The 13,551-nt window shown below is 46.2% G+C and overlaps 1 protein-coding gene across 8 annotated transcripts in view; it reads right to left on the bottom strand.

Annotated features, from left to right (window-relative positions):
* The window catches only part of TLN2 (talin 2), a 424,186-nt gene that overhangs the window by 335,289 nt on the left and 75,346 nt on the right, over nt 1-13,551 (bottom strand). Inside the window, exon 1 of one of the 8 annotated variants that reach the window (XM_046008091.1) lies at nt 3,616-3,634. The exons of the other annotated variants lie outside the window; for them this stretch is intronic. The gene's annotated coding sequence lies outside the window, so the exon portion shown is untranslated. Of the gene's footprint in view, nt 1-3,615; nt 3,635-13,551 lie in introns of those variants that run through there. 8 annotated transcript variants of the gene reach the window in all.

Here is a 13,551-nt window from a genome sequence, read left to right as displayed (position 1 = left end):
TGTCATCTCATTTCAGCTGTATAGGTGGTTGTGAGGTGCGGCGGGGCTCGATGAGCCAGTCAAGGAGGCATTCTGAGGATCAGCCCACCAGGCACACCCCCGACCCCCCACCCTTGGAAGGTATCTGGGGGAGATGAGTCAGGAAGAGGACCCCCCAGGGAAGCCGGCCACACTGCTCAACCACGGTGATGCCTGTACGCAGCCTCTACAGGCTGACATCTATAGGAGAATCCAGCCCAACCCTTTCGTCCACCTTAATTGCTTTCCAAACCCAGTGCTTAGATTATTATCACCGTCTGTTTAGCATCATAAAACACAAAGAGGAAGACCAGATTTTTTTTTTTTGGCCTAAAAATTATAGATAAGGGGTCTTCCATGATGAAAGACTGGAAAGAAGCCAAAAGCCAAACATACAATTAACCAGCCCCAAAGCCTCCAGGCTCCAATCTTGAAAGGGCTCCCCAGCCACACCCCACCTGACTGCAAAGTACAATTTGGTTAATAAAAGGGATCAAGTGGAATGTGGTCCTTCAGGGCTTTCCCACACAAGGTTGCTTCTGGAAAATCAAGAGTAATAACAGTTTACCCTCTCCAGGTGGAATGAGGTGATGAAACTGAGCCCGTTTGAAATCCATCATTCTGAAATTGTCTATATCCACTTTCTATTTAACAAGGTACTTCAGGTTCTAGTCTATATAATCAGCCTCTTGCTCTCAATTTCTACCCATCTCACTAAAAGTTATATGCCCTAACCGGTTTTCTAGCCCTTGTTTACCCTGGTCTTAGCTAGCAGGGGGCAGGAAAATTTTCAACAGGGAGTTTTCACTTTATCCCTAAACTTGGAAATACTTTTTCCTGCAAGCAGCTTTTCTAAGACTGGTTTCAGAAGTGTTACACTTAAGTTCAATGGTCAGGGCCATGGGCTTCTCCTTGTTGGTGAATGCTCCGGGGAGAAAGATCCAAAGCTTTCTTAACTACTTATCTGTATCATGGGACATAAAGGAGAAAAGAAAAAGAAAAAAGAAAAAAAAAAGAGCAGTTTGTAATTCCTACCACGTGCCACAATGTATCATGTTCATCTCTATTCTTAGGTCCTAAGAGGGTAATTGTATAAAGAAATGAATGACTAGATAAATGACTGGAAATAACAGGATGAACAACATCCTGTCTTCCAGGAGTTCAGTTGTCTAGCTCGGAGACTGAGAAGGCATCACACAGTATAATCCCAAGTGCAGTGAAAGAAATTCAGCCTCAGAAGCCCAGTCACACAGCTGGGAGGTGGTGAAGCCTGCCTTTGGACGCATGTCTGAGTCCACACCAGCTCGCTCTTCCTTGCTTCTCGGTATTAGATATGAAGAGCTTACGGGAACAGAGAGGGAGGACCGCTGAGCTGGGGGTGGGGCGCCCTGGGCGGGCATCAGGAGAGGGCAGCATCTGAGACACGCTTGAAGGAGGAGCTCAACTGACACCCTCTAAGGGGCCCCACGTCACTTGTTCAGCTGTCTGAGATCATCTGCTTAGAAGCTACTCCCCACTTACCGGTATTGAAGGAGCATGGGCGGGTGTCGGGGGCAGTATAGGGCAAATGATTGTCTTTTTCCCTCTTCCTTGTACAAGAATATCCTTAAGTGCTAGGGCTGGGAGGGAAGGAACCAAAGCCTAGGCTATGCAAAAAATACAAATAGTTTTCTTTTTTCCAAGTGAAAAGAGCATACAGTGGGGACCAGCAGAAGTTACTGATAATTTTATCATGTCTATGGAAATAAGACTCTTGGAGAATCATCCACAAAATCCCCCATGGGGCCTGAACCTCTGCCATGTAATGATTTTTTTCCTTCTTAGGGGAATAAAGGTTAACGAAGTGTAGCCTTTTTTCTAAATAATGTCACACAGTCCTTCCCCAGTCAGATATCTCCTCTGAGAATTAACATGTACAAATCCCCTGCTTGAATGGACATCTACCTAATCTACTTCTGGAGAGGCTGGTGTTTTTATTTAAAACCCCCAAGACCATACCAGCTGAGGTCCAGCCTTAAGCTGCCGTTGTGATAAAATTTCACCAAGGGCCCATGCACAATCCCAGCCCTGGGCAAAGTCAACCCTGAGCAAAAGACTATAAGGCCACGGGGCCCCCTTGGCTGTGGTCACCCCAACTCCAAGGGGACATACCAGCTCAGGGGTCTTGGACCCTTGCAATAATTCAGGATGCTAAAGGCACCAAGGATGAAACTGCACATGAAGCCTTTTGGCACTTCTCCTGTCCTTTGGCCTCAATTTTAATTCTTAGAAATAAAGGAATCCCAGGATCACCCAGAGAGAGGAGAGGCTGCATCCCTGAGTTAGACAGTAAAACAACCTTCAACAGGATCCTCCCTTCTTCTAGACATGGAGGTTGTGTTTACTTAGGTCAGACCTTTTGCCTGTCCTGTGTTGGACCAGCTTATATGGACAATAACAGGGGCAGGGTTGTGTAGATCTGGGTTACCTTTTGTGAGGCATGCCTAGAACAGATCCACTCCTGCACCCTCCCTCACTATAATGTTTGAGCAGGTTATTGCTGCTCAAACATTATAGTGAGGGAGGGTGCGGGTAGCGGGGGGAAAGACAGGACCTTACTCTGTGAGTATTAGGAGCCAGGTATGGTACTGGCTGTTTCCCCTGCATGATCTTGTTTAATGCCCTTCTCACAGCAATTCTCTAAGGTTGATAGGTTCCCACCATCTCACAGGTGAGCAAACAAGTTCTGGAGTTTTGTAACTGGCTGATACTCACAAAGCCATCAGATGGTATAGGCAAGATCTGAACCCAGAGCTGTAGGACAACTGTTTGGCAGCATGGCTTCTGATACAATTTAAGGTTCTGAGATGAAACTTTACTGTTTGCTGTTACCAGCACAACAGCTGGCCAGCAGCTGCTCCGGGGAACATACTTCCCAAATCATGATTTATGCCCATTATCTGGCTTTCCAGCTATGAAATACAAACAGCCTATTCCAGGTCCCAAAGAAGGCAGAAGGGAGCACAAATCATATGCTAGTAAGTTTTTTCCAGATTTCCAAACCTTCAACCTCTTACAAGAAGACCATACCAACACCCCGAGTTCTCCAACATAATATAGTGGGAAGGTGGCCAGAACATGATCCTGGGCTCTTAGACTCGTTCTGAAGCATGACCTCAAACACCTTCCCAAGGTGATTAGAGCCATCAGAATTTATGAAGTTCCCTGATTACAAGAATTCCACCATAACAGAAGGCAGTGATTTGAATTAGGTTAATACAAAATAAAACTTTATTTATACATTTCCATTTATGAATTTCAGTGTTCAGAAAGTTTCAAGCTATGGGGGTAGAGGATGGAGGGGAATGTTCTTGAAAAAAATCACAAAAGGAGACTTACATATTGAGGAATTATTTTTAAAACAGAAGATCTATCCAGATGGCAGGATTATGGGGTAGTTTTTGTTTTCTTTTACCAATGCGAATTTTCTATTTTATCTGTAATACCGTGTATTACTCACATAATAAATAAAAGTTGTAAGATACATCTGAGTGAAGGCTGCTCATAAAAGGACTGTGTTAGGCATTTGGTACATTACTGAAATATATACATACCCACCAGAGACTGAGAGGAAAACAAATTCCCCACCAGCACAGCCTTCCCTTTTCCCCAGTGTTCAAAGGCCAGTTACTTTCTTGTTTTTCCTTAATAAAATGAGGCTGCGTCCAGCTTCAAGTACATTCCTGAATAAGGCAAAGAACAGAGGAAATGCCCGTCACTGATGAAGACACCTCTTTCTAGTGAAAGGAGGGGTGGTTCCCATGGTCCTTAAGCCTCCAACCACCACGGAGTTAGAGCAGAGGACGGTAAGGACCCGGAAGGATCTGACACTCTGCCACCTGGGACAGCCAGCAACCTCAGCCCATCTGTTACAAGGCCACTGCATCACAGAGACAATTATATGAACTCTCTTTTCTATTCTTGATACTCTGGCATTTGGGGGCCTTCCAGACCCAGGGAGACACTGCCCCTCCCAGGGACAGCCAATTCTTAGAGACAGCAAAGGGCTCAGCCAGGACAATGCCCTTGCTAGGCAAGCAGCCAATTCAGAGTCTATAGTCAATCCCTGGCATCCCCTTTGTCTAACTCTCAGACACCAAGCCCCACTTCCCTTCCCCTAAATAATCCTGGGCCGGGCACCAGGGGCCAAGCCACCACTCCTAGAGCCCAAACCCCGCTGGGATTACTCAAACTAGCCAATCCCTTTTTCTATTTTTTCCCCAGCATTTCTTTTTCTTTTTCTCTTCTCTTAATATTTTATTTATTTGTCAGAGAGACAGAGAGGTAGGCAGAGGGAAGCCAATGCAGGACTCGATCCCAGGATTCCGGGATCATGACCCGAGCCGAAGGCAGACGCCCAACCAACTGAGCTACCCAGGCACCCAAACTAGCTAATTCTTAACTCTTTCCCCTGCCCTTTCTTATGGAAACCCCAGTAAAGGCACTGCCCAAGTCTTTCTCCTCACTCCTGTCTCCTGACCACCCTGATGGTTCCTACATGGCATGCTCACCCTGTCTTGGGAAGTCTAAGTGATCATCACCCTTCAATGACATTGGCCTCTCCATTTTGTCTTCTTTCTATAGTTTATGACCTGGGCATAAAACAGCTACCAACCCTGAGCAATCAGAAAACACTTTCAAGCACTAAGTCAATACCCAGTACTAAGCCCACATGTGTGAAGTCACAAGAGAGCAATCTCTGAGTCCAGAACCCACTTGGTCATTGGATTTACCCTGGCAACTTTATATCCTTCCTGAAACCATGGGCCTATCTGCACAGCGCAAGTACTGACTCAGAGGCTGACTCAGAGATGGTCAAATGAGACAGGACATGGCAGAGGGCAACCACCCATGCCCCCCGAGGGAGAGTCACTATTTTGGCCCAGGAGAAAAGTCTGAGTCACAAGGAAAAGGTAAATGATACTGATCTCCTCCTACTTCTTTAAGAGGGAGAGTATAAAATAGACTTCAGTCATCTACAAGAGAAACAGTTTTGCCTGTTATCAGGGGGAACTTCAATTATTTGCAACATTCGCTCCTTCTGAATTCCTCCTTGCTAGAGGACACCCAAGTAAAAGAGGTACTGCTCCATTTTCATGGGATTACTTTTTCTTCACCTGGCTCTTCTCAATACCTGTGTGTGTGTGTGTGTGTGTGTGTGTGTGTGTGTGTGTGTGTGTGTGTTTCTTTAACATTTTACTCCTATTCCATCAACCTCAGCTTCCCTTCTCACCCAGGACCAGCACCAGATCATAACTACTTGGTATTTCTGTATTTGGCACAGACTGGTTGTTAGAAGAAGAAAGAACAAAAAGTGACACACACATGACTTAGGTCCCCTCCTGATGAGAAAAACTCCAAAGGTAGAAGGGCAAATGATATACTTAACAGTGAAGAATAGCCACAGTCCTGGGGCGCCTGGGTGGCTCAGTCATTAAGTGTCTGCCTTTGGCTCAGGTCAGGATCCCAGGGTCCTGGGATCGAGTCCCATGTCAGGCTCCTTGCCCAGTGGGAAGCTTCTCCCTCTCCTGTTCCCCCTGCTTGTGTTCCCTCTCTCACTGTGTCTCTCTCTGTCAAATAAATAAATAAAATCTTTAAAAAAAGAAAAGAAAAAAGAAAAAAGGAGTATCTGCAGCCCTGAGAAACATTTGCTGATACCAAGGCACAAGAGAAGGAATTAAATTATTAACATCATTTTGGAAAAGATGGAATGTCTCCACATCTAGTTTTCCTAAGGCTGCCTGTAATTTTTACTCCAATTCAGACACAAGCAAACCTCTGGGAATATATACCCAGGCCTATTTAATTCTCCAAGCAGCTGTCTTTGGTATGTGCTGAGGGCCCGCTGTCACTGCTGATTCTTCTGAGGACATTGACAAACGTGTCCCAAGTCACGCAAGGATAACCCCCACAAATAAGCACAGGCATTACAACTGCTCAGATATTTAAAAAAAAAAAATTGAGAAACAAATGAACCCATAAATCAATTAAATCTTAGCAATTGTCCCTTTAATTTAAAAGCCCTGACCTCAAGGATACTGTCCGAGTCCTATTCCTCTGTGTTCTCCCACTTTTTTTTTTTTAACAGCATATGAGGACCATAAGGGTAGAGAAGTATTCCCGATCCTTTATTTACAAAGAGTACCGTTTTCCCTATTAATCCTACAGTAGATTGCATGCAGTCATTTTGTTTGTTTCTGTAGCAACAAGTGGAAACAACAGTTCCAGGGGTCAACAAGGTCAAATGTCCAACAGATGTTGATCCAACAACTGTCCAACACAAAACAATGAAACTGGAAGAAGTTTGAGAAGCATTAATCCAGGATAAAGCCTGTCCAAAATCCAACTGGAAGTTTCCAGAGCTCTCAGAAGCGTATCCTTCCCACACAGCAGCCTCCCCAGTCCTGAGAGTCACATTTATAAAGGGAACCCATCATCAGTGTGAGAGCAACCATCATGGGACTTACCAACCTGAAATGGTAACAACTGGCAAGCTGACAAAACCATATTAGGCCAACCTGCCATCGGCCTCTCAAGAGAAGAGCCCCGTGGGCAAGGAATGCAGTCGTGGCACCTGGACCCTTCCTCTTTAGCACTGACAGCCCTGTCAAGTGTGCAAAAGGAAGCGAGTTCTGGGTCCTATTGGCTCTTTGGCTCCTAGATAATTCAGAGGCAGCCCGGACAGTCAGATGACATCAAAGGGAACCCACTGCTCCCACCACAACCATGCCTCTACCTCTGCACAGACCTCATTCTTGCCGCAAGAGCACAAACAAGGTTGTACTAACCTCTCAGGCAATTTCTTCCTCGCGAGTAGCTGTGGGCTCTGAGGACATCAACCCTTCTAACTCTATTCAAGCACACACCTTGCAGAGGAAAAGGATGCCCACTTCAGGAAACTCCTATGTGTGAGAAGCACTGGCAAACCTGACCTAATTTTAAAGAAGAAGGTTCCCTTTCAATGCCCAGCTTCAAGGGCTCACATCCTCTAGAACACAGATTAAATCACACCAGTTCAACACCACATTAACCACAGGAGCCAAGTTACCGTGACCAGGATCAGGACAAAAGGACATCACGCGCCTACCGACGTGATGTACTAAGAGGCAAAGCATCATTCACGCAGCCTTCCTGACAAAAATACATGTCATCATGAGAGTGAAGAGTTACACAAACCTAAATTGCTACAAAATAATCTGCTCAAATTCTTGAAAAATGTCACTATCATGACTTAAGGGGGAAGAAAAAAAAAAAAAGGCAGAGAAGCTACTCCCAACCAAGAGACTACAGAGATATTACAATGGCACACAGTCCATAGAACCCTGGGTTGAACCCTAGGTTGAAGGGAAGAATTGCTGTGAAGGGCATTATTGAGGTAAGTGGTGAGATTTAGACATGAACTGTATATTAGGTAACAAAAGATCAATGTTATACAGGTCCTCTTTTTACAAACTGAACTGGTTATGAAAAGAAAGGTTCGTGTTGGTAGGGAAAACATGAAGTATTCAGAGGTGAAGTGGTACGATGTAACTTTCAAATGGCCCAGAAAATAAAAGGGATGAAGACGATAAAGCAAATCTGGCAAATAATTTGAAATTGATCATTTACATTTAAGCCACATATGTATTCTTGCAACTTTACTCTCAGTTTGAACTTATTTCAAAAAACAAGTCTTTTAAAATGATACAAATGCACGTTGCAAAGGGTTTCCACAGAAACATCTGTCAACTAAGGCAAGGCTCCTTCCCCATACTGCCTGTATCTGTCACCATCGACTCGCCCACAGAACCAAGTGACTGTGCCCCTCTTCCACCTCCAGGCCAACTGGACACCTGGCTCCAGCTCAGCCATTTAGAGGCATCTCCTAGGCATCAGAAATTGAGATATAAGGACTGAACCAGGAAGCTGTGAGGTGGTGAGCAATACAGAGAGAGCTTCAAGTGTGAGGTCTCCACAGGAAGTGTAGGCAGAGAGTTGATCTCCTGTTGATAAGTACAGAGGGGTTGGGACCATACAGAAATATCCCAGAGCTGCTTCTCAAAGAGCAAGCACAAGCAAGCATGCACTGGGTGGTCCCCGGTACTCTCCCAGGTACACAGTAAATGCTCAATAAAGGTCAGCTGCAGTAAAGCAGCTACACTGAATGCCACAAGGCCCACCCACTTCACTGAAGCTAGCTCACTTGTGTCTGTGCCTTGGCACACAAAGCCTTGACAACAGACCTCCATCAATGCAGAGGGATCATAGTCACCTTACAGTCTCCCACAAACAAGGCAGAACTCTACTGCAGTCACTCACCCCCCAATCTCATGCCTCTGCCCCTTTCTTCCCCATTAGGAAGGGATGGCCCTTTTTCTCCTCAGCCCGCAGCCTCTTATCCAGGGACGAACTGGCTGTAATGCGGGGTACAGCCTGTGACGGGAACCACCCCACCTCTGCAGGACATCCCACAGTGCAGCAAACAGCAGCAAGGACAAGACTGTGGCCCTGAGCAGTCAGAACACCTGCATCCTTGAGCTTACTCCAGCCACTAACCTCCCTGTCAAGCCTAGGAAATCACCATATTGGTTAGACCCTGTGGCAGATCCTTGGGGTAGGTGGAATGCCCCCCGGCCCCAAGAAGTCTATATTGTCATCTAGAGCACCTGTGACAATGTTACATCCCAAGGCACAGTTGACTTTGCAAATAGGCTTAAGGACCTTGAGCTGGTGAGATTTTCCTAGATGATCCAGGTGGTCTCAGTAGAATCAATAAGGTCCTCAAAAGCAGAGAAGGCCTCTTGGCTGCGGTCAGAGGCAGACACCAGGAAGCTGCATTTGAAGATGGGGCAACGAGGTCACCGGCCAAGGAAAGCATGTGGCTTCCAGAAGCTAGAAGAGGCAAAGGAATGGATTCTCCCCTACACCTCCCAGAGGAATACAGCCTGCCCACACCTTAATTTTAGACCAGTGAGACACACAATTCTATAGATTCGAAGTCTGGGAACACATGAGTGGTGTTTTAAGTCACTAATACTGCTGCTGCCACAGAGGACCACAAATTTAAACTGACACAGAACGTATTCCCTCATCTGGACAGGAGTGAGCTTTCCTCCTTTCTGAGAAATGGGACTAGTGAAGGCCAGAGACCCCCTCTTGACTTCCCAGAAGACCTTGGGGCTCCCCTGGGGCAAAAACCTGGCCCTTTAACAGGATTTCTAAAGGGAATTAATTCACAAAACCAATGACCTCCGTAACAGACTGAACTTCCTTGATATCATCTGCTATTGTTTTATACAATGTTTTGCCACCAGAGTTCTTTTATCAGTAGTAAAAATAGAGTACATCCCAAGTCAGTAATTGGCAGATCCCAGAGCACTAGCATCCAGATTACTCCAATTCATCAGAAAGCAACCCCCAGCCCGCCCCCCACCCCCAGCAACCACTCCCACCCCAGAGGGCTTTAGCGTGTCCTCTGATCCTGTAGTGAAATCACCATGGCCTCCTTCCAGGTTTCTGAGTCATCCTCACCACTGCAGGTCCAAGCAGCAGCAGCTGGACTGTGCACTCCGCACAGCAAAGCCCAAGCCCGGCCCTGGAAATTCAGCAGCTGCAGAGGTCAGCCACCCTCCCGCCTCCCACCTCATTACTTTCCCTCACATCTTCTCCATTCCACTGCCCCTTCGTCTCATGGGAGCCATGCAGCTGGCCCAATGACACGCTGCCAAACGCAATTCATGGGTGCAGCCACGTGCTCCGGCTGCAGAGCCGAGCTCCGGAGCTGAGCGCCTCCACTCTCAGCAGGGCATCTGAGGGCATTTTTTATCGCGGAAATATTTCTATTGAACCAAACATCTGGAGAGACAGCTACTGTTCTGAAACGGATGCGGTCTCGTGAGTGGGGCTGGTGCCAAGCCTTGTGGCCGTTGTCAAGATGGATGTTTGAGCTTCCACTTCTTCATTCTACTGTCAGCTGCCCAGTGTGTACCCCCAAGGAGACCAGTTCCCAGGGAAGGAGGTCCAGGCAGATCCAGGTGCAAAGAATGTAATGGCTTTTGATGGTCTTCACTGCATCTACTCAAAACCGAAGCCCACCATCTAAGCCACCCAGGAGATCCATCTGGAGACCGAGAACATCACTTTTTCAAGGCAAGAGTATGTCTACACCAAGGACTTGCGCTGAAGTGGTTCTGGCCCCAAAGAGGTCTGCTCTAAGTGCAGGAATCGGCCAGACAGGGCACCAGCTGCCATACAGAGGAGAAAAGCCTGTCTTAGGGTGGGCAGATCAGCAAAACTCACCCCACAGGGAACTTTCTCAGCCTTTTCTCATCCTGTCAGCATCCATTCCTGTTCAAGAGCAGATCTGCCACAGATGCCTGCTGACTGACTCTGCCCCAGAGAAATGTGTTTCTGACAAGAGTCAGTCCTTCTGGGTGCCTGGGAGACCCTCGACACAGACAGCTCAGCGTGGCCACGGCAGGCATGTTGAGGGGTTCCTCTCTGAGCCAGAAAAGAGAGGGAGAAACTAGACGGGAGAGAGGCCAGGGCCACCATGGGCAGCAAGGAGCAACCTCCAGGCTGACCCATATCTTCCCTCTCAAACACGCTTCAACAGAAGTGGTCACTCCTGAGCATTTACCAACGCTCCGCACCAATGGGTATAAACAAGAACAGGTGGGAGGCAGAGCAAAGGAGCCATCAGAGCGGACCAGGCAGGCCCCCGTAAGGAGTCCTTGAAGGCTGAACTGCAGAACCAGCAGAGACATCTTGGTAAACTCCAGCTGGTTAGAGACCTTTTTTGAAGCCCTATGAACTCCCAGAGCTGGCATGGCCCTATTTTGGAAGGTTTTTTGTATTTATCTGGCTTTCAAAATGACAAAAAAAATGACAAAAAAAATTTTAAGATCAACATTCTGTGTTACTGAGGACCTTCACACCCTTATTACGAATACAAATTAAATCATCTCTTCAAAGGTCAATTTTTTTTTAAAGATTTTATTTATTTATTCGGCAGAGAGAGAGAGGGAAGCAGGCTCCCTGCTGAACAGAGAGCCCGATGCGGGACTCAATCCCAGGACCCTGAGATCATGACCTGAGCCGAAGGCAGAGGCTTAACCCACTGAGCCACCCAGGCGCCCCAAAGGTCAATTTTTTAAAGATATTTATTTATTTTAAAAATACTCATTGCAAAATTATCAAGTAGGTAAATGGGAGACAGAGGGCATGAAGCGTGGCCAGCAAGCAGAAAGTGAAAGGTCATATATATATATATATGTATATATATTTATGTATATATATATATTTTTTTTAACAAGGAAAGATGTTAACAAGAAATATGCAGTTGTTAAATCAGGATACATTTTTATCAGCATGGAATGAATGTCTAGGATACATTTATTTTTTGAAGTATTATGCGGAACATTATACTGTATTTTGTTCAAATAACACTTTCCTCACAAAGGACACAGTGAGGACTTTAGGGGGAGTCCTGCTATTACCTTGAAAAATTTTTTTCTTCCCTCAATAAACCAAGAGGTTTAACAATATCATTTGGTATGTTTGAGCCAGTAAGGGCTCTGTCTGCAAGGAGGGAGAAGTAAAAGCTGGGAGATTCCATTCCTCATTCCTTTAAGCAGCAATCACTGCCTTTTCTTTTTAGTAAAAAGAAACATGCCTCGGAGGATCCCAAATGAGAACAAGAATTGGGATCCAATGTCACCGTGGACCCCCAATTTCAGACAAGGTAAGAAAGTGGTACTAAGATAAAATCTGTTTGCTGCAGGCAAAATCACTCCACACCCAACCCCAACCCCAACAGCTCTGTAACCAATGCTGGCTTTGCAGGTGGGACATTCTCAATGGCAGATATGGACAGATTTTTGTCCTGATGCAGAGGCAGGAAGGATAGCAAGTAGGTACCAGAGTAGTACACTACATTTGAAGTAACACTACATTTGAAGAGAGGAAAAGCCTGTTTCTCTGTCCCACAGCATCCTAAAATTTGTCACATTGTGATTAAAAAAAAAAAAAAAGTATAGTCTGGACAAAAAGGGGGACCAGTCCCAAATCTAACATCCAACACAGGCCCAGAAAGCTATAATCCTTGGCAGGGGTCGTCAATATGAGGCCTATCAATACGAAGGATCAGTCCCTTTTTAGTCATCTTTCCCTTCCTTTTCTTCTCTTAAAATAACAGATTGTAAATTGCTATTGTAACTTTGCCAAGTAAAAGGACCTTAAAAAAAAAAAATGCAAACCTGTTGAAGCAAAGAATGTTCTTTAAGACATTTATCCAACATCTTCCATGCCATTGGCTCTCTCCCATTATCACAAACAATTGCAGACTCCAGAGAGGAGCTCTTCTGAAGCCAACAAAAGCCAAGGGCAGGCCTACCGACGTGTTTACTTGCGAAGGCTTATAATGACCAGAGACAGCGTGACCACGTTACCACTAAGTGTTTGCTCAGGGACCCATCAGCAGTTCCCATTACTTCTTTGCTCTTCAGATAGGTTAGTTCAGATAAGCAAATGGAAGAAGGAAATGACTTCGTGGGGTTCGTTTAACACATGTTTATGGGGCTCAAGGCTGAGTGCTGGGTTCTGGGATACAAGGATGGAGGAAGCATAATCCCGGTCCTCAAGGGACTCATTTCTACAAAGAAAATGGCCTCAAACAAAAGGAAAGAGCTCAGCTGGAGGGAAGGGAGCCAGAAACAGGTGGAAAAGGACACTTCAGCCAGGCCTCAAATGAGCAGCTGGGCTGCGTACATGGTACTGTAAGAGCATCGTATCTACAACCTATCTCTGTGCCAGGCAAAGTCCCTGCCCTCCTTTTGCTATTGAGGAAACAAACCCAGAAAATAGAAGGCCAAAACAGAGGAGCCTCATCAGAACCCTGAAACCCTAACGCACTACAGCTGCAAATCTGACCCAGAACAGAGAAAACAATCCTGAGCAGAGAAAGGTTACTTCATGATTGTCTTTGATACAGCAGTCCTGCACAGGGGCCAGGAAATGGTCAGCCTGACCCCTCGCCTTCTGCCTCCAGCCATGAGCTCTGGATGACTAGGTTGTAGCACCGGCTCTGGGGACCACCGGGAGCCATCAGTCTCCTCAGAGAACTGGCCCCACAGAGGCTGGCTGAGGCCAGCAGAGGTGGCACAAAAAGTGGGCCTCCTACATGAATACACAACTCTTACTGTCCATTCCCGCCCCACACTGACCGAGTTCCTCCCCTAACCCAAGAGGCTAGACTGCCTATAGAGGCAACACTTCAAAACTGCCGCACAGGGAAAGGCCATATCCTCGAGGAACACGAGAGTGGGAAAGATGGAAGAAAACATTAATCATCAGTAAAACATTAATAATCAGTAACTCCATCATTTACCAGCAGTAAAATCCCATTTTTAGTGGGGATTCAGGTGGTAAAGACCAGAGGAGGGAGAGCTCTGCCCGAAAGCCGGACACCAAAGGCACCTGCTGTGTGACGCGGCGAGTTCCTTCATCCCAGCCTTG

The sequence above is a fragment of the Meles meles genome, chromosome 6 (genome assembly GCF_922984935.1).
Source record: "Meles meles chromosome 6, mMelMel3.1 paternal haplotype, whole genome shotgun sequence".
In the NCBI taxonomy this organism is placed as follows: Eukaryota; Metazoa; Chordata; class Mammalia; order Carnivora; family Mustelidae; genus Meles; species Meles meles.
The sequence above is the reverse complement of the archived record's forward strand: the minus strand, read 5'-3'. Positions and strand labels throughout refer to the sequence as shown.